The following is a 23,262-nucleotide window of genomic DNA, read 5'->3' as shown; positions in this document are numbered from 1 at the left end:
AAAAGACATTTTCATACAGTTGGGACAGCAGGTGAAAGTTGAAGTGGGGCTGAGTATTAAATTATAATGTGGACATCAGGATTTCCTCATTTAGGGGTTATGTGCTGGTTCCTTGGGCAAAACACACTGAGCATTTTGTGTGAAGTGGCAAATGTGAGTACTTTTTGCCATTATTGCAACTTTTCTGTACATTTTAAATTACTGGAAAGTAAATTACTTTTCTAGACAACCATGTCAGTATCATGCCAGAAAATCAGATAAGACAGACATCAAATTTTGTTATAGAGGCCAAGACTCACCCAGACCAAGTTCAACCAAAGTTGTGATACTTATTTCCCTTGTAGGCCGCATGGTATTAAGAGGCACCGTGGGAAGAGTATATTAGTAGCTACCATGTCTTGGGTCCTGTGGATTACCTGGGGTGCAGTAGAAACTGAGATTTTAGTATTGCAATTTTTCACATTACTTCAACAAATATGTTAAAAAATAAATTCAGTAAAGTTGCAAAATATGGAATCAATATACACAAATCAGTTTTGTTTCTATACACTAATAATGAACCACCAGCAAGAAAAATTAAGAAAACAATCCCATTTACAATTCCATCAAAAAGAACAAACTATTTAGCAATAAATTTAACCAAGGACATGAAAGACCTATACTCAGAAAACTATAAAGCATTGATAAAGAAACTGAACACACCATAGAAAACAACATTCCATGCTCATGCATCAGAAAAATTACTACTATTAAAATGTTTATTCTACCCAAAGCCATCAACAAACAGTGCCAGGAAAACTAGACACCAGACTCCAAAGAACGACACTGGTCACCATCTACACTGCACATAAAACTAACTAAAAGCGCACAGTATTCCACATTAAACCCTTTCTCTCCTGAGTCCCCTGAAGAGGCACCCCACCCACCCAGCAGTCAGCTGCACAGGAAGATTCTCCACACTTGCTCATTTTTTCCTCTTGTGGAGTCTCCTCACCAGTGGTTCCTGAGAAAACCCAGCTGCTGTCAGTGTGGACAATGCCTCATGGTCCAGAAACCTAAGCCCTGACAGGAGACAAAGCTCCTGTCTGCTTGTCACAGAGCAAAGTCTGTGGGCAGGGTGCACCTGTGCCCCCAGGGTCAGACAGGTGGGTTCGGCGCCCCCTGTGGGACGTCAGAGAAGTGCCGGGAGCGCCGCACTCACAAACCCAGAGGCCTCATCCGGAAGGCAGTTCTGCTGTATATACTAAGTTTGGAAATCCAAACTGAAATGGAGCCAAGTATCTCACTGTATCTTCTCAAAAGATGGTTAAGGAGCAATTAATTACAAACCATATGTAATGAAATGAATGTAGACACAAACTTTACAACTTAAACCAAAATTCACTCAAAATTGCCCATAGACAAATTTAAATTACCAAACTATAAAAGTCCTAGGAAAAAAAAAGATAATCTACATGACTTTGGGTCTGGTGACCTTATTCAGAAAACCGGAAGACAAACCACAAACTGCAAGAAACTATTTCCAAAACACATATCTGATAAAGGATTTGTACTCAAATTATGCCAACAACGCCATTAAAATTTGGTAAAGATTGAAACACACACCTGGCCCAAGAAGATAAACAGGCAGTAAATAAGCATACAAGAATATACTCAAGACGCTGGTGGAATGCATGCACAACCAACTTTGGAAGACAGTTTGGCAGTTTTTTCCAAATCTAAAAAGTCTCACCTTAGGATCCAAGAAGTGAAGTGTACCTCTTGTATTTAGACAACTGCTTTGAAAAACTGTGTTCAAACCAAAACTAGCATCAAGTAATGCACAGCAGCTCTATTCATAATGGCTAAAAACTTAAAGATATCAGGATGTCCTTCTGTAGATGAATTCATAAGCAAATTAGGGCACATACATGTCAAGGGGAGAAGAATACACCACCCCAAAATATGCCCATTTGACAAAAGGATTATTTTGGACTGATTAATTTAAGAAACAGCAGAGCCAGGAGAATCTTTCAAAACCAAGTAGAAAATGCCCTTTTAGGAGGTAAATTTACATTTACTAAGGATATCTCCATTTGTAAGGGTATGTCCCTCTCTGGACCAGGAATTGAATGATGACTAAATATCAAGAAAAGCTTGTTGGGACTTCCCTGCTGGTCCAGTGGTTAAGACTCCATGCTCCCAATGCAGGGGACCAGGGTTCAATCCCTGGTCAGGGAACTAGATCCCGCATGCTGCAATTAAGAGCCCGCATGCCGCAACTAAAGATTCCACAGGCCACAACTGAGACCTGGCACAGCCAAATAAATAAATGTTTAAAAAAAAAAAAAAGATTGTCAATGAAATAGGCCTGGATGTAAATCTGTGTAACAACCATACCCTTGTTTACTGGGCTTTGACTAACAACATCCCTTAAATGGCTTCCTCCATTCCCTAACATCTTTCTTTTGTTCTCAGCAGAAGATAGCATTTAAGGTAATGGCTTGGGCCATTTCAGGGAGTGACTCAGTTTTCCTGGGTATCTTTCAAGTATACAGGAGGTACGCATGGTATATATTAAACTTCTGATTGTTTTCTCCAGTTCGTCTCTTTTTCATTACAAGGGAGATCTCAATAAAGAACATAGAAGTGTAGAGGGAAAACTATTTTTCCTCTCATATACATGCAATGCAATAGTATTCAGAGATATAAAGGAATGGACCATCAACCTGTGCAAAAATAAATAAATAAATAGATGCATCTAACACTTACATTGCTAAGTGAAAGAATCCAGTCTGAAGTGCTACACACTGTATGACCTCATCTATATGACATTCTAGAAAAGGCAAAACTGACAATGGTAAACAGTTTACAGAATATGTGGTTGAAATAGTCCATATGATACTTTAGTGGTGAATACCTGTCACTATGCATTTGTCTACACCCACAGATTTTTACAACCCAACAAGTAATTTACAATCTATTCAAACTTAGCTACTTAGGATATGGGAGTGTCAAAGACTGGAATACAGAACGTAACAAAGAATCTAACTGATACAGAAATGTATGAAAAAACTCACTGTTGGTAGTGGGACAAATGGGCTGACCTAAGTTAACTTTGGAAATGTAAAGAATCTGTAGGCCAAAGACAAAATGTGCCATACATACACAGTGGACTCTCTGTTCTTTCCATGAGGGGTAGTAGCTAACAGTACCGAAACTACTATATAAGTAATCAAATGGAACAAGCACTGAATTTAATAAATGACAAATGGTGGAAGCCAGGTTTCTTACCACTGGAGTGGGATGTTACAGTCAAACAAAGGGAAAAGGTTACTATATCCATGTCATAACAGATCCGGTTGGAGATATCAGTATAAACTATCTTTAGCCTACACATAGTTCCACATGGAAATCTTTATAATTATGTGTATACGCATAGGCTGGGATACATGCATATATTTCCATGCACTGTCAGCTGAGCATATTTAGCTCCCACGTGTAAGTTTTTAATACCATTCTCTAATAAAAGGAACAAGGGCTCTTTGAGGAAAGGGCTGATGCTAGGACTGAGACAGTAAATATATGAAGCAGGATAATCTTAAAATATCAGAAAGTAAAGAAGTACCAAAAATTTTAAAAACCCACAAAAGAAAAATTATGTAAAATGAAAACAGGAGCAAATGGAAAAAGCTCTCTACAGCCAAAGCAAGAATGAACTAAGCAGTCTAATAATGTAGTGCTGGCTTATAACCAAAAGTTTACAATAATTATTCATGTGTCCAAACTGGTAAAAATAAATTACATAGTTTTTGATGAATGGTGTTAAATAGAAATCTCCTATGCAGAAAGCTTCTAAACAATGTATACAGCCACTCAGCTGTCCATCAAGGATGTGAAGCTAACCCCTCTCTCCTCAAGTGTGGGTTCTGCATGATGACTTCCTCCTAAATAAAACACACAGGATGGACATGGGAAAAAAATTAACCTCACTGTGGGAACACTTGACAAACACTACTTCAGCTAGGTGACCAAAGTTAAGAATATAAGTGAGAAGTTTCCTTAAGAGCCTGTCCTCTTGATACATAGTGAACAGGAAGCACTTCACCTCTGTGATCTGCTTTTTCAAAGCCAAGTCTAACCACGACAAAACCACCAAGCAAATCCCAGTGCCCGGCAGTCTATAAAATACCTGACCAGTCCTCCTCCACACTGTCAAGGTCATGGAAACAAGGAGAGTCTGAGCAACTGTCAAAGCCCAGAAGAGACTAAACAGACATGATGACCCCATGTCCTTTGAGATCCTGGAACAAGGAAAGGTATAACAAAGGGAACATGAATAGGGACTTCACTTAATAATGAAGTATCAATATTTGTTCATTATTTGTCATGATTCTGTAGAAAATTAGACAGGAAAGATTAAAAGTCAAATAAGAGAAACCTACTGTAACAAACTGGAAATCTAGAGGAAAAGGGGGATTTCTTTGTAAAAACACATTACCAAAATGCACCCTAAATTAAGGAAAATACAAAAAGACCAATTAATCACTGAGGAACCTCTTCCCCATACTGGTTATCCTATCACTGTTCCAGGGTTTCCCTCTCCCGGGACAGGGAAGGAACAGGGGCAGAGCTGTTTGGCAGCTCCCCTAGTATCTGACCCACCCAGTGTCTTCATCTCCCCCAGCCACGCCTACCCAGTGAGGACACCTGAGGAAGGATCAGGGATTATTGATTCAGATGTATCAACCAGGACTTTTTCTTTTCCCAGCGACTGGACACACTTACTGAAGTAAAATAAATTAGTATTTATTGTAAGGGTAGAAATAAATTAATACTTGCAAGTGGCAAGTTGAAGAATGGGTTTGGACCTGGCAGGTCCAGTGGCTCACACTGTCTCAGTGTGACCTTGCTTCTCTCCAAAACTTTGTCCTGCTCAGTGCCTTTGGGGGACCCCATTCACAGGCACAGGCTCTCTCACTGCCCTTGGGCCAACAGCAATTCTAGGCTGACAACCACTCACCATCCATTTTCCAAGAAAGAGTTTCTCCTTTTCTTGGATTCCAAGAAAGTCATGGTTTTAAATGCCTTTGATCTGGCTTGGGTTGCATTCTCATCCTCCACCCATCACCAGAAGATGGAAAGTGGGACTGGCTAGATGTGGGCTGTAAACCCATCTCCGAGCTGGGTGGAACATGGGCTCATCCTTCTGCAACTGTTTGGACTGGAAGCAGGTGAGATGTAATTCCCAAAGGAAAACTGAGGCACTTGGGCCTGAGAACAGATGCTGGCTGGCAGAAAGCAACAGATTCTAAGTCAATGACAGCTCACTGCACAGCACAGAATCTGACACAAAAGGAAGAAAGGGGTTCACTCAGAGTCAGGGGCTGCAGCTACTCATCCAGTGCTCTTACTGTCCTCCCAAGACTGCAAGAAGTTCTTTCACTTACTGAAAAGTCAGGATCATTGGTGGTGGTAAACTCAAGTCTCTTTCCTTGGGCATCAGGTTCTCACATCTCAGAGGCTGGCCCAGGACAGCCCATGTGCCCTCAGAAGACACACAGACCTCATTCCTGCCCCTGAGAGGTGGGAGCCCTTGAGTTATGCCATCTCCCTGGCCATATTAATTGCCCATCCCTGAAAAACAATACTGCTCCTTTTCCAGTTTCTTCTCTCTCCTTTACTAAGAGGAAGAAACCAAATGCTAGTGTGGTAAGGAAACTCTTGTGCAATGAAGTAATGGGAGGCTCAAGAATTATTCCATGCCATGGAACCCATAATTGGCAGGCTTTCCAGAGGCCACATGGATGCATATGGCTCTCCAAGACAATGCAGTGTCAGTGTGAACCTTCCATTGGGAGGTCCAGTTGCCCCCATATCTTTGATTCTTAATGAATATGAATGTCAAAAGTTTCTAACGACTGAAAGGACAAAGGATTGCAGGGCCATGGTCTGCTGTATGGTTGTTGTGTCAGGGACACACTCCAATGTTTAGAGGATTATTACTTCTCTTGGCAGCCTATGAGGCTGTGAACGGGAGGCCTTTTTCTCAACCACATGCATGTTGGTAGTTGAAACTTCTCAAAGGAATGTCTACACTGACCAGGTAGCTCTTGAATTGCCCGGCATCCTGGTCAGCTCCGTAACTGTACATGAGGGCCTGACAATGCCCAGGCTGGACTGAGCTAGAGGACCACAGATGCCTGCCTGGATAGTCAGAGGTCAAGGGCTGTCCTGCCTGAGACTTGATCATCTATTCATGCCCACTCAGATGGGACAAAGGATGCCTCCAGTGCCAGGAGGGCCCCACCAGCCCTTAAGAAGGCAGCATCTGGAGGCTGGCAGGTCACTGCACCCAGTCCTGTATAAATCCACATATGTCCACTGAGTGCCCTCCTGTCTGGGCTGTGCTGGAACCTGGGGCTGCCCAGGCAGAGTAGGGCCAGCATCACCCTTCCCAGGTAGGAGGGCAGAAGGAAACCATGCATGACTTCTGACACCCTCCCTAATCCTTGACAGAGGTTGAGTTGGATAAGAAACAGTCCGAGACAAGAACAGACATTTCATTCTTCTCTCAGAGCCCAGGACTGGGGGAAGGGAGGCCAGAAAAACAGTTACTGACCTCAGCTCCCTGACTCCTGTTTGGGCAAGTCCTATCCATTCTGGAGGCTTCAGAGAGAAGGACAGGGGAAGGCAATGAGGGTCAACTGTGCTTAAACCTAACTCTAACCTTTACCCTGAGAACCCTAACCTCTAACCTTAACCCCCTAACAACCCTAGCCCCAGACCCTCGCCCCTGACCCCTAAACTCTAATCCCCGACCCTGACCCTTTAACCACAACCCTCTACCGTAACTCTCCAACCATGACTCTCCAACAATGACCCATAACCCTAAACCGTGACCCCTGAACCCTCACACTGACTCAACCCCAGGCCTAAAGCCTGGCCTAGTGGGTACCGAGGGATGACTGTAAGAACTCTCAAATAAACCAAGGAATTAAATCTTCCTGACCATGAATTTAGCAATGGTTTCTTAGATTTGACAGTAAAGCATAAGAAATGAAAGAAAAAAAATAGATAAATTGGATTTCCTCAAAATTACAAACCTTTGTGCATCAAAAGAGGTTATCCAGAAAGTAAAAAGACAGCCCACAGAATGGAAGACAATATTGGCACATTATATATCTGATAAGACTCTTTACCTAGAATATACCCAGGGCTTTTACAACTCATCAACAAAAAGACAAACAATAAAATTTTTGAAACAGACAAATGGCTTGCATGGACTGCTCTCCAGGCAAGACATACAAATGGTCAACAAGGATGTGAAAAGATGTCAAACATCAGTAGTCATGATGAAAATGCAAATTAAAGCCACAGTGTGATGCCCCTTCACACACACTAGAATAAAAATAAATTTTAAAATAAATTTTAAAATATATAAATAAAAATAACAAATGTTGGCAACAATGTAGAGAAATTGAAACCCTTAAAAGTTACTTGTGGAGATGTACAATGGTGCAGTCTATGTGTACAAAACTTTAGCATTTACTCAAAAATATAAAATATAATTACCATGTGGTTCAACAACTCCACTCCTAGATATATACCCAAAAAATGGAAAACAGGTGTTCAAACAAAAACTTGTTCACCAATTATTCATAGCAGCACTGTTCACAATAGCCCGAGGTAGAAAAGATTTAAGTGTCCATCAGCAGGTAAACGGATAAGCAAAATAAGGTAGATCCATAAGCTGCATTATTCTGTCATATAAAGGAATAATGTAAGATTTATACAGTCGCTATGGAAAACTCTACGGTGGCTCCTCAAAAACATGGAAAATGTATGATCCCTTGATTCCACTCCAGGCTGTACACCCAAAATATTAGAAAGCAAGGACTGGAACAGATATTTGTACCCCATATTCATAGCAACATTATTCACAATAGCCAAAAGGTGGAAGCAACACAACACATCCTTCAACAGATGAATGGATAAGTACAGTGTAGTATATACACAATGGAATATGATTCAACCTTTAAAACTAAGGTAATTCTCACACATGCTACAATGTGGATGAACCTTGACATCATTATGCTAAGTGAAACAAGCCAGACACAAAAAGGACAAACGTTCTATGATTCCACGAGTATGAGGTATCCAGATAAGTCAAATTCAAAGACAAAGTAGAATAAGGTTGCCAGGGGTTGAGGTGAGTTAGTGTTTAATGGCTACGGTTTCACATGGGGAAAATAAAGTTCTGGAGATGGATGGTGAGGATATTTTTACAACAATGTGAATGTAGTTAATGCCATAGAACTGTATACTTAAAAATGGTTTAAATGGGGCTTCCCTCGTGGCACAGTGGTTAAGAATCCGCCTGCCAATGCAGGGGACATGGGTTCAAGCGCTGGTCCTGGAAGATCCCGCATGCCGCAGAGCAACTAAGCCCACGAGCCACAGCTACTGAGCCCTCGTGCCACAACTACTGAAGCCCATGTGCCTAGAGCCCATGCTCCACAACAAGAGAAGCCACTGCAATGAGAAGCCTGCACACGGCAACGAAGAGTAGCCCCCTCTCGCCGCAACTAGAGAAAGCCTGCACACAGCAACAAAGACCCGACACAGCCAAAAAATAAAAAATAAAATAAATTTTTTTAAAAAGATTTTAAAAAAATGGTTTAAATGGTAAATGTTATGTGTTTTTAATCACGATGGAAAAAATGAATGAAACAATGATCAATGTTACAATGTGGATAAACACTGAAAACATCCTAAGTGAAAGAAGCCATACAGAAAAACCACCCAGATCATGCTCATCTTGTACACTTTAAATCCAGCAAGGTTTTTAAAGTGAGGAAAAGCCCCAGTGATGGTTCCAGGAAAAGAAAACTGTATTCGAATGGGAAAATACATTTCCACAAAGCTGGGGCAGCTGGTGAAAGTTGAAGCAGGTCTGTGGATAGGATTATAATGTGGAAACCATAATTATTCCTCATTTTGGGGTTATGTGCTGGTTCTCTGGGAGAGTGGCCCTCCCACTCTCACAGGGTAAAACAAACTGGCGTATTTTGTGAATGTGGAAAACTTGATACTGCTATTTAAAGTTTTTTATACACTTGAAATTGACTAGAAAATAAAGTACTTACCAAAACAACCATGTCATAGCACGCCAGAAATACAGACATCAAACTCTGTTATGGAGGCCAAGCCCTACCCAGATCCAGCTCACCCACAGTGGTGATGCTAATCACCCTTGTAGGAGTCCACATACTATGAGAGGCACCATGGGAAGATTATATTGGGAGCCACTATGTCTTGGGTGCTGTGGATGACCTGGATGTAGTTGAAACAGTGGGATTTCTGAATTCTAGTTTTCCACATTCAACCACCAAAAAACTGTTACAACTAAAAAATGAATTCAGTAAAGCTGCAGGATACAAAAAAAGAAAAATCAATGCACAAAAATCATTTGTGATTCTATACACTGATAATGAACCATCAGAAAAAGAATTTTAAAAAAAAATCCCACTTACAATTGCATCCAAAAAGATAACCAGGAGTAAATTTAACCAAGGACGTGAAGGACCTGCACACTGAAAACTGGAAGACACTGATAAAGGAAACTGAACAGACAAAAATAAGTGGAAAGATACCCCGTGCTCATGGGTAAAAAGAATATTGTGAAAATATGCATTCTAAGGTGGGACTTCCCTGGCCGTCCAGGGGTTGGGACTCTGCGCTCCCACTGCAGGGGGCGCAGGTTCGATCCCTGGTTGGGGAACTAAGATCCCGCATCCTGCATGCCACGTGGTGTGGCCCAAATTTTTTTTTTAATTAAAAAAAAATATGCATCCTAGCCAAATTAATGTACACATTCAATGCAATCCCTACCAAAAGTGCAATGACATTTTCCATAGAAACAGAACAAACAATCTTGAGATGTGTGTGGAACCACAAAGGACCCGGAAGAGCTAAAGCGACCCTGAGGAAGGAGAACGGGCTGGAGGCATCTCGCTCCCTGACTTCACACTTCATTACGAAGCTACAGTCCCAAAAAAGTGTGGAATTGGCACAAAAACAGGCACACAGACCAGAGGAACAGAGCAGAGAGCCCAGGAATCAACCTACAGGTATGTGATCAGTTAATTCACAAGAAAGGAGCCAAGAACATACACCAGGGAAAGGACAGTCCCCTCAATAAACGGTGCTGGGAAAACCGGACGCCACACGCCAAAGAACAACACTGCACTCTGTCTACACCACACACAAAAGGGGCCAAAAACCCAGTTTTCCACATCAAGCCCCTCCTCTCCTGGGTCCTCTGAAGACAGACACCCGCAGCGGTCAGCCACCTACAGGAACCTTCTGCACACTTTTCCTCACCTTTTCCCTCAGCGACGTCACTTCCCAGCAGGTCCTGAGGAGACCAGGCTCCTCTCAGCATGAACTGGACCCCACAGTGTCCCAAAGCTGAAGCCCCAGGGGGTCCTGAGGAGACCCGGCTTCTGTTAGTGTAGACTCGACCCCGGGTTGTCCCGAAGCCCGGCCGTCAGCGTGGACTCAGCCCTGCGTGTCCCAGAATCCAAAGCCCCAGCGGGTCCTGAGGAGACAGGGCTCCTCTCAGCGTGAACGTGAACAGCATGATCTGAACAGACATCCCACCAAAAAAGATATACAGATAGTAAAAGTCATACAGAAACAAGCTCAACATCATATACCATTAGGGAATTACAAATTAAAATCATGAGATATCACAGCACACCTATTAGCACTGCTAAGCTCCAAAAATATGACACTACCAATTGCTAGAGGGTGAGGAACAAAAGGAGCTCTCCCTCATAGCTGGGGGGAGGCATGTGCAGCCACTTTGTAAGACAATTTGGCAGTTTTTTCTAAAGCTAAACAAGTCTCACGTTGGGATCCAACAATCATGCTTCCAGCATTTAGGCAACTGCTTTGAAAATCTATGTCCAAATGCAAACGAGGATGCAATTATGCACAACAGCACTTTCATAATGGCTAAAAACTTGAAGAAATCAGGATATCCTTCAAAAGATGAATGCATAAGCAAATTGGGGTACATCCATGTCAAGGCGAGTAGAATATGCCACCCCAAAATATGTCTCTCTGGCATAAGGATTATTGGTCTGCTTTAAAAGGAAAAAAAAAAAAAAAAAGGGCTTCCCTGGCGGCTCAGTGGTTAAGAGTCCGCCTGCCAATGCAGGGAACACGGGTTCGAGCCCTGGTCCGGGAAGATCCCACATGCCACGGAACAACTAAGCCCGTGCGCCACAACTACTGAGCCTGTGCTCTAGAGCCCGCGAGCCACAACTACTGAGCCCGTGTGCCACAACTACTGAAGCCTGCACACCTAGAGCCTGTGCTCCATGACAAGAAAGGCCACCACAATGAGAAGCCTGCTCACCGCAATGAAGAGTAGCCCCTGCTCGCCACAACCAGAGAAAAGCCTGCACGCAGCAACGAAGACCCAATGCAGCCAAAAATCAAATAATATATTCAAAAAAAAATCTCAGAAAACTGAGATTGCTGTTTTATGAAAGACATTTACAATACAGAAGTCGCCATTTATAAGGGTATGTCCCTCTTTGCACCAAAAATAGAAGGATAATTAAATCTTAAGTAACTCTTTTCAATGGAGAAGTCCTGACTTAAATGTGCAAACAATCATACCCTTGTTTACCGTGCTTTGCATGATAACCTGCCATAAGTGGTCTTCCCCCCTTCCCCAGCATCTTTCTTCTGTTTTTAGCTGAAGAGGTATTTAAGGGGATGGTTTTGGTCATTTCAGGGAGTGACTCAGTTTTCCTTGCTATCCCCCCTGTATTCAGAAGGTAGACATGTAATTAAATTTCTGCTTTTCTCCTGGTAATCTGTCTTTTATTACAGGGGCAGGGGGGCCTCAACCAAGGACCTAGAAAAGTAGAGGGAAAATTGTTTTTCCGCCCATACACATGCAGTGGAATGCCACTCAGCAGAAAGGAATGCACCATCAGCCTATGGAAGGACATGGATAAATCCTCAGTATATACTGCTAAGTGACAGCATCCAGGCTGAGGAGGCTGCACACAGTATGACCCCATTGGTGACGTTCTGGGAAAGGCAAAGCCACATAGATGATAAGCAGATCATGGGGTGGGGGGTTTGCAGTGTTCCATGTGACATTCTAGGATGGATACCTGTCACTATGCATTTGTCTAAGCCCACAGATGTGTATAGCCCAAGGGGCCAATCATAATCTATTCAAATTTAGTTATTTAGAATGTAGGCATGTGTCAGGATGGAATACATAATGTGACAGAGTCTAACTGTATTAGAAATATATGGAAACAACTCACTGTAGGGGATGGGATAAAAGGTGCTGACCTAAGTTACCTTTGGAAATGAATGGAATCTGTAGACTAAAGGCAAAATGGACCGTACATATACAGTGGGCTTTATTTTACGAAGTTCTTTCCAGGGTGTAGTAGCTAACAATTCTGAAACCTCTGCACATGTAACCTGGAAAGGAGCAATGCATACATAAATGGCAGATGGTGGGAGCCAGGCTCCTTGCTGTGGGAGTGGGAAGTTACAGATAAGCAAGGGGAGAGCCTCTGCCCTCGTAATCCTGGATCTGGGCTTCCTGGGAGGATGCTGACTGGCCGGGGGAAACACACAGATCTTCACGCTGGGAAGACCCTGCAGACGTAGGAACTTCACGCCCCATCTTTCCACCCATACCTGCTGGAAACACTCAGCCCTCCATAATCAGTCAATTGCAGCGTTTAAGACATTCTCATCCCCAGGCAGATAAAGGAACATGAGGGTCTTGCTTACCCCTAAGCTGTCCCAGAATCCAGGCCCTGGGGGTGGAGCCAGGTTGGGGGTTCCTGGGCCTCTGACCAGCAGGTGAGAGGAAGGAGGAAGACCAGTCCTGAGGACAGAGGTTCTCTGAAGTCTGTGAGCCCAGGAGCCCCGATGGGATTCATTCCCAGTGCGGACATGGGCAGGGTCTGCAGTGGTTCTGTGCTCCCCCTGGACCCCTTTGATGAAGCCATGGCAGCACTGGGCCCACACGTCTCCTGACAGTGTCTCAAACTCTGACACAGTGGTTTTACAAACGAACAAGAGAATATGGAGCTGAGCCCCTGACGGCCACTCCTTTCTGGCTCTGAGTTGCTTCCAACAGGACTGCAGTCACCTGCACGTAGTCTGCTGTGACCTACCTGCCCCCATTGGCCTTTCCTCTCCCTCCCTGCGATGATTCCCGTGACATTTCCAGCCTGGACCCCTCCCCCAGGCCAGACGCCTCTGTCCAGTCACTGCATCCCCATCTCACCTTGGGGGCTAACAGGGCCCTCAGGGGACCGGGATCCTGCAACTCCCCACACCCAGGAGCAGCCCCACCTTCCCAGGTTGCTGAGCCAGGCACGGGGTGTAACCGAGCAGGACCCTACAGGGCCTTCCCAGGACAGAGCCCTCCCCCACATCCTCTGCTGGAGCTCCTCTCTGAAGTACCTGGATAACAGTATCTGATGCACACTTCCTGAGTTGTTTTACAGATGCTGAAACCACCACCAAACGGAAGAAATTAACTACCTGATGATCTTGAACAGGTAGCCCCGGAACTTCTGGTGCCTAAGAATTTAGAATGTTAACCGCCTGTTACCTCACCATCAACCACAGAATTGTGCACCAGCTGATCACATACCCTGCGACCCCCCTCCTTCAACTGGCCTTTAAAATTGCTATGCTGAAATCCTTCAGGGAGTTCGGGGATTTAGAGCACAGGCCACCTGGCCTCCTTGTATTGGCACTTGTACAATTAAAGCTGCACTTCCCTTCACCACACCCGCTGTCAGTAGACTGGCTTTACTGCACTCGGGCAAGCGGACCCAAGTTTCGTTCGGTAACACTGGGGTCTCCCAGGCTCCCACTCTCCTTGTGCCCCACTGACTGTCATCTGCTCCTCCAGAGTCGTGTTGCAACAAAAATAGAAAGGAAGTTTTCCCTCCCCTGAGAACAAGGAAAACAAAGGGAACAGCGAACAGGCTAGAGAAGAAACATAACCTGGCCTGAAAGAGTTCATCACTCCTTGTTTTACTTCGTCACTAATTTGTAGTAACTAGATTTGTGCTTTACAAAGCTAACCTCACCCCTTGACACTATGTAATTTACCTATGGCACCCATCACCCCTAACTCTGTGTGAGTTACATCCCCTGCCTCTCACTCCCTAAACTTATTTATGTCCAGCACTTACATTCTACATGCCCCTCATAACAAATCACCCCCTATAGTCTTTGCATTTCAGAAACAAGGTCACCGGCCGATAAATCAGAGGCAAACGGACGCAATTACCAGACTGCCGGACCCCAATTACCGGGCGGCCTGATGCCAACTATGACTGTTTTGAAATAATGCAAAGAAAAGGAGGAATGCAAGACCTTCACTACTTTGATCCTCATCCTATACCCCGGACTGCGAGAGCCCCACATATAAAATCTTCCCTGACTCTCAAGGAGAGCGGGCCCAGTTCTTGAGGCGCTAGCCGGCTGTGTCCCCTGCTGCCTGGCAGAAGAGTACAACCATCTCTCTCTTCCTCCAAAATCCCTGTCTCCGTATTTCTGTTTGGCCTCGGTGCACAGGGAAGCCGAGATTTCGACAACAGTCTGTGGCCAGTTCCCACACTAATTCACCTCTACGCCCACAGCCCTGGCCCAAGCCCGATCTTGTGCCTGGTTCCTCCATCAGGCCCTGACAAAACTCCCTGCCCGCACGGTGCACCTCACATCCCACCCCAACGTGGTCTTTCTGAAGCAAAAACGAGACTGTGACTCTCTCCCACCTGTAATCCCCCAAATGTTTCCCCACTTTCGCTAGGGTATCTGCTGGGAGAGACATCTGCCAAGGCCCTGAGAGTCCCCGGCATCCCCACTAGGCTGCTGGCTCCTGGGTTCCCTGACAATGAGCACCTCAGCAGGCCAGGCGACACGGCAGGAAACCCCAGAACTGCTCACCTCAGGAGGGGACTGGCACGGCCACTGCCTGATCAGAGAGAGCAGAGAAGGGCTCCCCAGCTGGGACACAGACTCTGCACGAGTGGCCTCTCCCTGAGCCACTACATCACCTCGTGTGACTTGAGGGAAGGAAGGACCGAGGCACACTTGGTTCCTAAGGAGGATGGGATAGGCTCAGTCACGTCCCCCCAAATTCACATGCTGAATCCCTAACCCCCAGGACCCCAGGATGTGGCTGTATTTGGAGATGGGATTTTTAAAGAGGCGATCAAGGTAAGAATGAGGTCACTAGGGAGGATCCTAATCCAATAGGATTGATGTCCTACAAGAAGAGATTAGGACACAGATAGGCAAAGGGGGAGACCACGTGAGGACCTGGGGAGAAGATGGCTGTCTAAGCACCAAGTAGAGAGGCCTCAGGAGAAGCCAGCCTGCACACACCTTGATCTCAGACAGCATCCAGGACTGGGAGATAGGTCTGTTATTCAAGCTGCCCAGTCTGTGGTATTTGTTACGGCGGTCCTGAGCAGACTCACACGCAGGGTAACTCAGGGCTCAGACTGGACAGAGCCCACTCTCCATCCCCCTGTACGGGAGTTACAGGATCCTCAGAAACTGAGGAGGGGGTCCCTGAGGAGAGGCACAAGATAGAAGATGCTAGGCATTAACATGACTGCATTCACGTTAAACGTGCCTGAAGTCCATTCACACGAGATGGTCTTGTCCTGTATGTACATCGGCACCTTCAGTCTGAACTGAGATCTTTGGCTTCACCACCTCCACTGAGAGCATTAGCTTCACCTGCTGTGGACCGTCTCCTATAGGATTTCCAGAACCACAAAGCATCGAAGCTTCACAGGACCCAGAGTCTGTGCGCTACCATCCAGGTGACCCTCACAGCAGGGCCGCACAGCTGCCCACCAGATCCCATTTCCCTTTTTCCTGTTCACAGCTACCCTGCACCTCCCAGCCTTCCCACCCCTTACATCTGGGGCACAGTGTCTCGTGTTACCAAGGGGGAGAGGTGGAGGTGGTGAGGGCCTTGGCCAGACTGCATCCTAGGACGGAGGGCATGATGCCCACCTGGTCACCCCACCCTGCTGGTTGGAGCCCTCACCTGGAAGCAGGGAGGAGAAACAAGGTGGACAGAGCCTGGGCCCTGCCACCCACCTGCCCTGGACTCCCACATGAAAGGGACAGAGACATCCTGAGCTTCAGCCCATTTTGGGGGGGACACTTTGTTCCAGTAACAAACCTTTGCCCTAAAAGCCAAGGTGCTTTACAAACCCCTCCCCAGCTGTCACAGAAAGTCAGACTTAACTTCATCACACTTTTCTCAAACCCCAGCTCATGCTGAGACCACCACTCAGCCTTAGAGTCAGCATTGGGCCCCCAGAAACCCTAAATCAGTGGCTGGACACCACAATGTTGAGGGGTCAAGTAGGAAGCCCATCCCTAAAGGTGCGGGTTGCACACGGCCTCCCGAGGTTCTTACACCTGTACATGTTGGGGGTATTTCAATCCTGACTGAGGACATTTAATGTCACCATTCATGTTGCTAATTAAGAACCCACTAGTTAGATGAAAACCCTATCAAGATACTTGCTACACTGATGAAAAATTCTGAAGTTGGTCAGAGGCAGGGCATTTTCTCACATGCTGCCAGCAGCCCCCCACAAGGAGCATCCTCATTGGAAAGCTGGTTGGACCGTGCGGAGGCGTCTCTTTGTGAACGTTAGCTGACCTCCAAGCCAGTTGCTCCTGAACTTCATCCACCCTTCTCAGGAAAGCCGCCTGAATATGTGCAAGGACCTTACAGGCTGGAGGAAAGGGCTTGCAGCCACCCCAGCGACAGCACACATGCTACGTGGGCTCCTGCACGTCACACAGGATGGTCCTGGCCCCGGCTGCTCTTCTGGAAGCTTTCCATTCCCCTACCCGAGTTACCCCTCCTGTCCTGGCCCCCACTGCCTTTTTCTTGCTTCCTCACCTCTGCCCGGGGACAACTTCCAGCAGAGGCCCACTCAGACCGGGCCACCCTCAAGGCCGTGGCCCCTCACTCCCTCCCACCAGCCCAGCCCCGAGACTGCTGACGGGGCAGAGAATATGGCGTCAGGCACAGCTGCAGGGGCTCTTGCTGCCTGGAGGGGTGTTTATATTGACCTCAGCCCAGGCACACCTGGGGAGGGCTGGCCGGCCGGGTCAGGCTGCCCAGGTCAGCCAATCCTCACCCCTCAGGGGTTCATAATTGCAGAAAACGGGCCTTGTTGTGCCGGCCAGGCCCAAGGAACAGGTGTGGGGTCCTGAGGGTCAGGATTGACATGGGGCTACAACTCTGGCTGATTTTCTAATCATTTTAACTGGCTCATGAGTAGGAAACAACTTCAAGAAGACCCTCTCCACACGAGAGGAACCCAGGAGTCAGGGAGAGGAGGCGCGGTGAGTGGAGACAGAGGCCTGGTGCCCCCGCTGCAGTGGAAGCCCCCGGAAGACCAGGCGGAGGGAGGCGGCACAGAGTGAAGCCCAGGGTCACAGACCTGTCGGAGCTGCTGTTTGTTAGTTCAGGTCCTGCTCTGAGGTGCTCAGGGTCAGCTCTGACCAACAGGTGGGCTGGGGTGCTCTGCAACGAGGGCTACGTGCACAGTTCCTCTGTGCCCAGCCCTGCCGGGTGCCTGCCCAGGTGAGCTCCATACCCTGGGAGGGGCCTGCCCACGAGAGCCCCGGAGGCTGCTGGGTGCCTGCCCAGGTGAGCTCCATACCCTGGGAGGGGCCTGCCCACGAGAGCCCCGGAGGCTGCTGGGTGCCTGCCCAGGTGAGCTCCATACCCTGGGAGGGGCCTGCCCACGAGAGCCCCGGGGGCTGCTGGGTGCCTGCCCAGGTGAGCTCCATACCCTGGGAGGGGCCTGCCCACGAGAGCCCTGGGGGCTCCTGGGTGCCTGCCCAGGTGAGCTCCATACCCTGGGAGGGGGCCTGCCCACGAGAGCCCCGGGGGCTGCTGGGTGCCTGCCCAGGTGAGCTCCGTATCCTGGGAGGGGTCTGCCCACGAGAGCCCCGTGGGCTGGGAGGAGCATGTGAATGAGCGTCCTCTCTATGCAGCCAGCACAGAGTTGCTTAGCGACTTCCCTGTGGGCGGTGCTGGGGTGAGATGAGAACCAGGAGCTACTGCGGGCCCCCTGAACCCCCATCTAGGCCCAGCCACAGTGACGAGGTCAGCAGGCGGTTGCTGGCTGCTGTGCTGCGTGAGGGAGGCCCCACCAGTACCTCTTGTTTCTTCTACCTGACACCACGGAGGCCTCCCCAGGACAGAGCGGACAGCCTGCACAGGATGAGTGGGCACTCCTGGTGACCCTGCAGGGGACATGAGAGGGACGGACCAGGCAGGAGGGGAGTGGGCACCCAGGCAGAGCCGTGGGGCTTGGGGCCCAAGGGGGCATTTCTGGGTCTCAGCTGGGTCTCAGACCCATTTCTGGGTCTCATTTCTGGGACGAGCAGGTGGTGAGTATCACCCAGGAAAGCTGCTCTGGTGACGTGAGGCTGAACACGCTTCAGGGTGATATAAGCTTCCCGGGTGACCCCAAAAACAGCATTGTGAGATGAATCCCATGAAAGGAAGGTTTTGTAACAGGAATCTTGCTGAAGGGAAGGTTTGCAAAGTGAATCCGCCTAAGAGGAGGCCCTGTGAGCCAGTCCCCTCAGAGGGGGGACATGGAACCTGCTGGCAGCAATCATCCACCCTGGGCGGGCGATGGGCACAGACCCCACTTCCTGCTCCCACATCTGTGCTTCTGCGTAGGTTACTTGGCTTCTTGGAGTCTCAACTTCCCAGTCTGTTCATCAGGTGACAGTAGCATGGATTGACTAGTAATTTGCTCAGAACAGGGTAGAAAGGGGTCCCATGGAAACTCCACAGAACACCATCAGTATGGGAATCGCAGGCCCTGTTTCCCGCAGGTCTGTCTTCAGAATCAGGAGAGCAAATCTGAGCAGACTTGCAGCAGAGCCCAGGGATGGGCTCAGTTTGGTGGGTCCTCCTGTTTCCTGAACCTTAGAGAAGGGAGACTCCAGTGGGTAGTGGCATGTTTACCCTACACCTGGGAGCATCTGGACCTCAAGTCCCAGCAGCCGCTGAGCCCTATCAGCCCAGTATCTGGGGCCCCAGGAGGCAGGCGGGAAGCCTGGAGGGCTCAGGCAGGAAGCACTGGTGTGGTCATCACCAGTGCGGAAGCTTCCGAGCCACTGTCCAGTGGGAGCTCTTGCCCTGCCCATGAGTTTCAAATCCACAGCACAGATCAGCTTCTAGCAGCTCAGTTTGTTCTCTAGACACAAAGCAAAGTCCTCAGACCCAGTATGTCCATGGCCCGTGAAAAGACACGTCTGGTCTGGCACCAGGAGCTGCCTCTGGGTCCCTCCTGATTGGACGCCCAGCAGCCAGTGTCGCCACGTCATGACCGTCAGGTGGTGTCGGGTGTGGGGGGACGAGAGCACACGGTCCAGGCCCACAGGGGACCATGCTGTCCATGGAACCAGTGTTGCGGCTATAGGTGTGCCCTCCACCACCCCACGGGCAGAGACCACCGTCCCCTTACACACTGTTACCAAATTAAGTCATATGAACCCTACTCGGGCCCTAGCCTGGCTGAGGATCACTGCCTCGACAGGGAACGTTTCCTTTTTCCGTTCTGGTTCAAACAGGCGAATAACGAAACCAAAGCTGAGACCAACAGAGCACAGGCTTTATTCAGTGGTCAAAGAATGGAGAAGAGGGAACTAAGTTCACAAGTAAACTTCTCGCCCACCTGGAGAGAGTGATTTAATTTTAAAGAGTAAAAACACAATCAGCTCAGTAATTGGCCACGGGGGCTTGAGGGGCCAAGGCTAACCTGAGCTGGAGGAACGTGGATGCCTGCCTGGATGCTCAGAGGCCAAGGGCTGTTCTGAGACCTGCTTGGACACCCATGCAGATGGAACAAAGGATCCATCCAGTCCCAAGAGGGCCCCACCAGCCCTCAAGAACGCAACACCAGAATTCCCTGGTGGCGCAGTGGTTAAGAATCCACCTGCCAATGCAGGGGACGGGGGTTTGAGCCCTGGTCCGGGAAGACCCCACATGCTGTGGAGCAACTAAGCCCGTGCGCCACAACTACTGAGCCTGCGCTCTACAACCCGCGAGCCACAACTGCTGAAGCCCACGTGCCTAGAGCCTGTGCTCTGCAACAAGAGAAGCCACCGCAATGAGAAGCCCCCACTCACCGCAACTAGAGAAAGCCTCCGTGCAGCAATGAAGACCCAACACAGCCAAAAATTAATTAATTAATTAATTAATTTTAAAAAAGGCAGCACCTGGGGGCTGGCAGACTGATGCACCGAGTCTTACATAACGTCTACTTAGTATCCTGCATGTCAGGGCCATGCTGGACCTGGGGCTGCCCAGACAGAGTGGGGCCTGCATCACCCTTCCCAGGAGGGAGGGTTCAGGGAAACCCTGCATGACCTCTGAGGCCCTAAGAACCCTTGACTAAGGCTGAGCTCAATTTGAAACAGTGGGTGACCAGAGCAGACATTTCATTCATCTATCAATCAGAATCCAGCACTGGAGGAGGAGAAAACAATGGCCTCACTCAACCTTGACGCTAATCCTGACATTGACCCTAACCCTAAACTCTGATCCTGACCCTAAGCCCTGACCTAACCTTAGCCTAACCCGTACCCTAAACCTGTACCTTACCCTAACCCATGCTCTACCCGTATCCTACCTGTACCCCAATTCTAACCCATACCCTAACACCCACTCTAACACAGAACCCTAACACCCTGAGACCAAAACCATAAACCTTAACCAATAAGCTAAACCATAACCATAACCAAACCATAAAATATATTCATTAACCATACCCATAAATAACTCATTAACCATAAAACTTAAACCATAACAGCAACCATAAACCATACACAGCCCCAACCCTCACACCAGCCCCAGCCCTAATGCTAACCCTCCAAACCACTTACACCAAGCCAAATCTAATCAGATTACACAAATACATCTTGAAAAAGAAAACTGGGGAATTCTCTGGTGGCCCAGTGGTTAGGACTCTGTGCTTTCACTGCCAAGGGCTCGGGTTCGATCTCTGACTGGGGAACTAAGATCCCACAAGCCATGGGATGTGGCCAAAATAAATAAATAAAATGAAATAAAACCACTATTTTAAAAAAGATTTTAAAAATAAAGAAAAAAAAACTACCCCAGTATAACTTATAAATATGAATGTAAAAATCTATCACAAAATAATAGCAACATGAAACCAACAGAACTTTAGATGGATGATGCCATAAGCAAGTATCTCTACACCAGAAATTTCAGGTTGCTCAACATAGTAAAAGTAAGCAACGTATTAAACCACAAAAATGGTGTGAAGTAAAAACACATAATCGTATCAATTAATGCAACAAATCTACAATGAAAATCCAGTGTTATTTCATGATAAACACTCAAGAAAGCAGGAATAAAAGGAAATTCGTTCAGTACGGAAAAGAGTAGTACAAAAAGCCACAGCGAACATCATGCTCAACGTTAAAGACTGAAAGGTTTACTCCTGAAATCAGGAACGAGGCCAGGAAGCTGCCCTTCATCCCCGTCACTCAACAGCGTACTGGAAGTTCTACCCAGAATCTTGAGGAAAGAAATAAAAGGCATCTGTGGGTGAACGGAAAAATTAAAACTGTGTCTCTTCACAGAACATAGATCACATCATCTTATATATAAAACTACCTATAATCAGCAAAGAAATTATTTGAGCTAATCAACTAATTAAGCAAAGTTATAGAACAAAATATCAATTCATGAAAATCTATCTTCTTTGCATACGCTAGCAAAAAATAATCTGAAAAAGAATTTATGAAAACAATTCCATTTTTAATAATGTCAACATCAATATTTAGGAGTATATTTAATCAAGGTACAAGACTTGTTTTTATGTATGTAAAGTTGTATGTTTGAAATTACTGGAAAGTAAATTACTTTTCAAAACATCATGTATGTCAATAGCATGCCAGAAAAGCAGAGAAAACATCAAACTTCCATGTAGAAGCCAAGCCTTACCCAGATCCAGTTCACCCAAAGTCCACATGTCATTTAGAGGCACTGTGGGAAGGTTATATTAGGAGCCGCTGTCCTCCGTGTTGCGGACGACCTGGATACGGTAGAAACAGTGGGATTTTTGAATTCCAATTTTCCACTTCATTCCACAAAAAAACTATTAGAACCAATAAATAAATTCAGTAAAGCTGCAAAATCAATACACAGAAATCAGTTGCATTTCTAAACAGTAATAATGAACCATCAGAAAGAGAAAAAAAACAACCCTATTTACAATTGCATCAAAAAGAACAAAATACCTGGGAATAAAGTCAACCAAGGAGGTGAAACACCTGCACACTGAAAACTTTAAGACGTTGATGAAGACATTGAAAAACACACCAATAAATGGAAAGATATCCTGTTCTCATGGAATGGAACAATTAATATTGTTAAAATATCCATTCTACCCAAAGCAATGGACACAGTGAATGCAATCCCTCCCAAAATTCCATGGTATTTTCCCCAAAAATAGAGCAAATCCTCCTAATATCTGTGTGGAACCACAAAGGACCCCAAATAGCCAAAGAAACCCTGAAAAAAGAGAACGGGCTGGAGGCTTCTTCCCTCCCTGACGTCACACTACATTACGAAGCTACAGTCACCAAAACAGTGTGGAACTGGCTCAAAACGGGCACAGGGACCAGAGGAACAGGACAGAGAGCCCAGAATTCAACCCACACGGACGGGGTCGCTTAATTTATGACACAGGGACCAAGGACACACCAAGGAGCACGACACTCCCCACGATAAATGGTGCTGGGAAAACTGGACACCCCATAACTCATGCTGGCTACCCTGCACACAAACCGGACCAAAAACCCAGCTTTCCACGCCAAGCCCTTCCTCGCTCACACGAAGACGGACCCCCTCAACGGTCAGTCGCCCACAGGAAGCTTCTCCCCACTTTTCCTCACCGTCTCTTCACCTTTTCCTCAGGCATCACCTGGGTCCTCAGGAAACCTAGTTCCCTAGTCAGCGTGGACGCAGCCCCACTTTGTCCTGAAGCCGAAACCCCGGCGAGTCCTAAGGAGACGGAGACCGAGCTCCTCTCGGCAGAGACGCCGAGCCGGCCGTCCTACCCGAAGCCCCCGCCCCCGCGCCTGAGGAGGCTCAACTCCTCTCAGCTG

At 47.1% G+C, this 23,262-nt stretch overlaps 1 long non-coding RNA gene across 1 annotated transcript; it reads right to left on the bottom strand.

Moving 5' to 3' along the window:
- Window positions 1–346: 346 nt before the first annotated feature.
- On the bottom strand, window positions 347–23,114 carry LOC133075998 (uncharacterized). Its single transcript, XR_009697441.1, has 3 exons — window positions 23,050–23,114; window positions 22,097–22,187; window positions 347–416 (listed from the first exon to the last, which is right to left on the bottom strand). It is a non-coding gene; the product is annotated as an uncharacterized LOC133075998 (long non-coding RNA).
- Window positions 23,115–23,262: the final 148 nt, after the last annotated feature.

This window comes from Eubalaena glacialis, chromosome 15 (assembly GCF_028564815.1).
Source record: "Eubalaena glacialis isolate mEubGla1 chromosome 15, mEubGla1.1.hap2.+ XY, whole genome shotgun sequence".
Classification (NCBI taxonomy): Eukaryota; Metazoa; Chordata; class Mammalia; order Artiodactyla; family Balaenidae; genus Eubalaena; species Eubalaena glacialis.
This window is presented reverse-complemented; position numbering and strand designations above follow the sequence as displayed.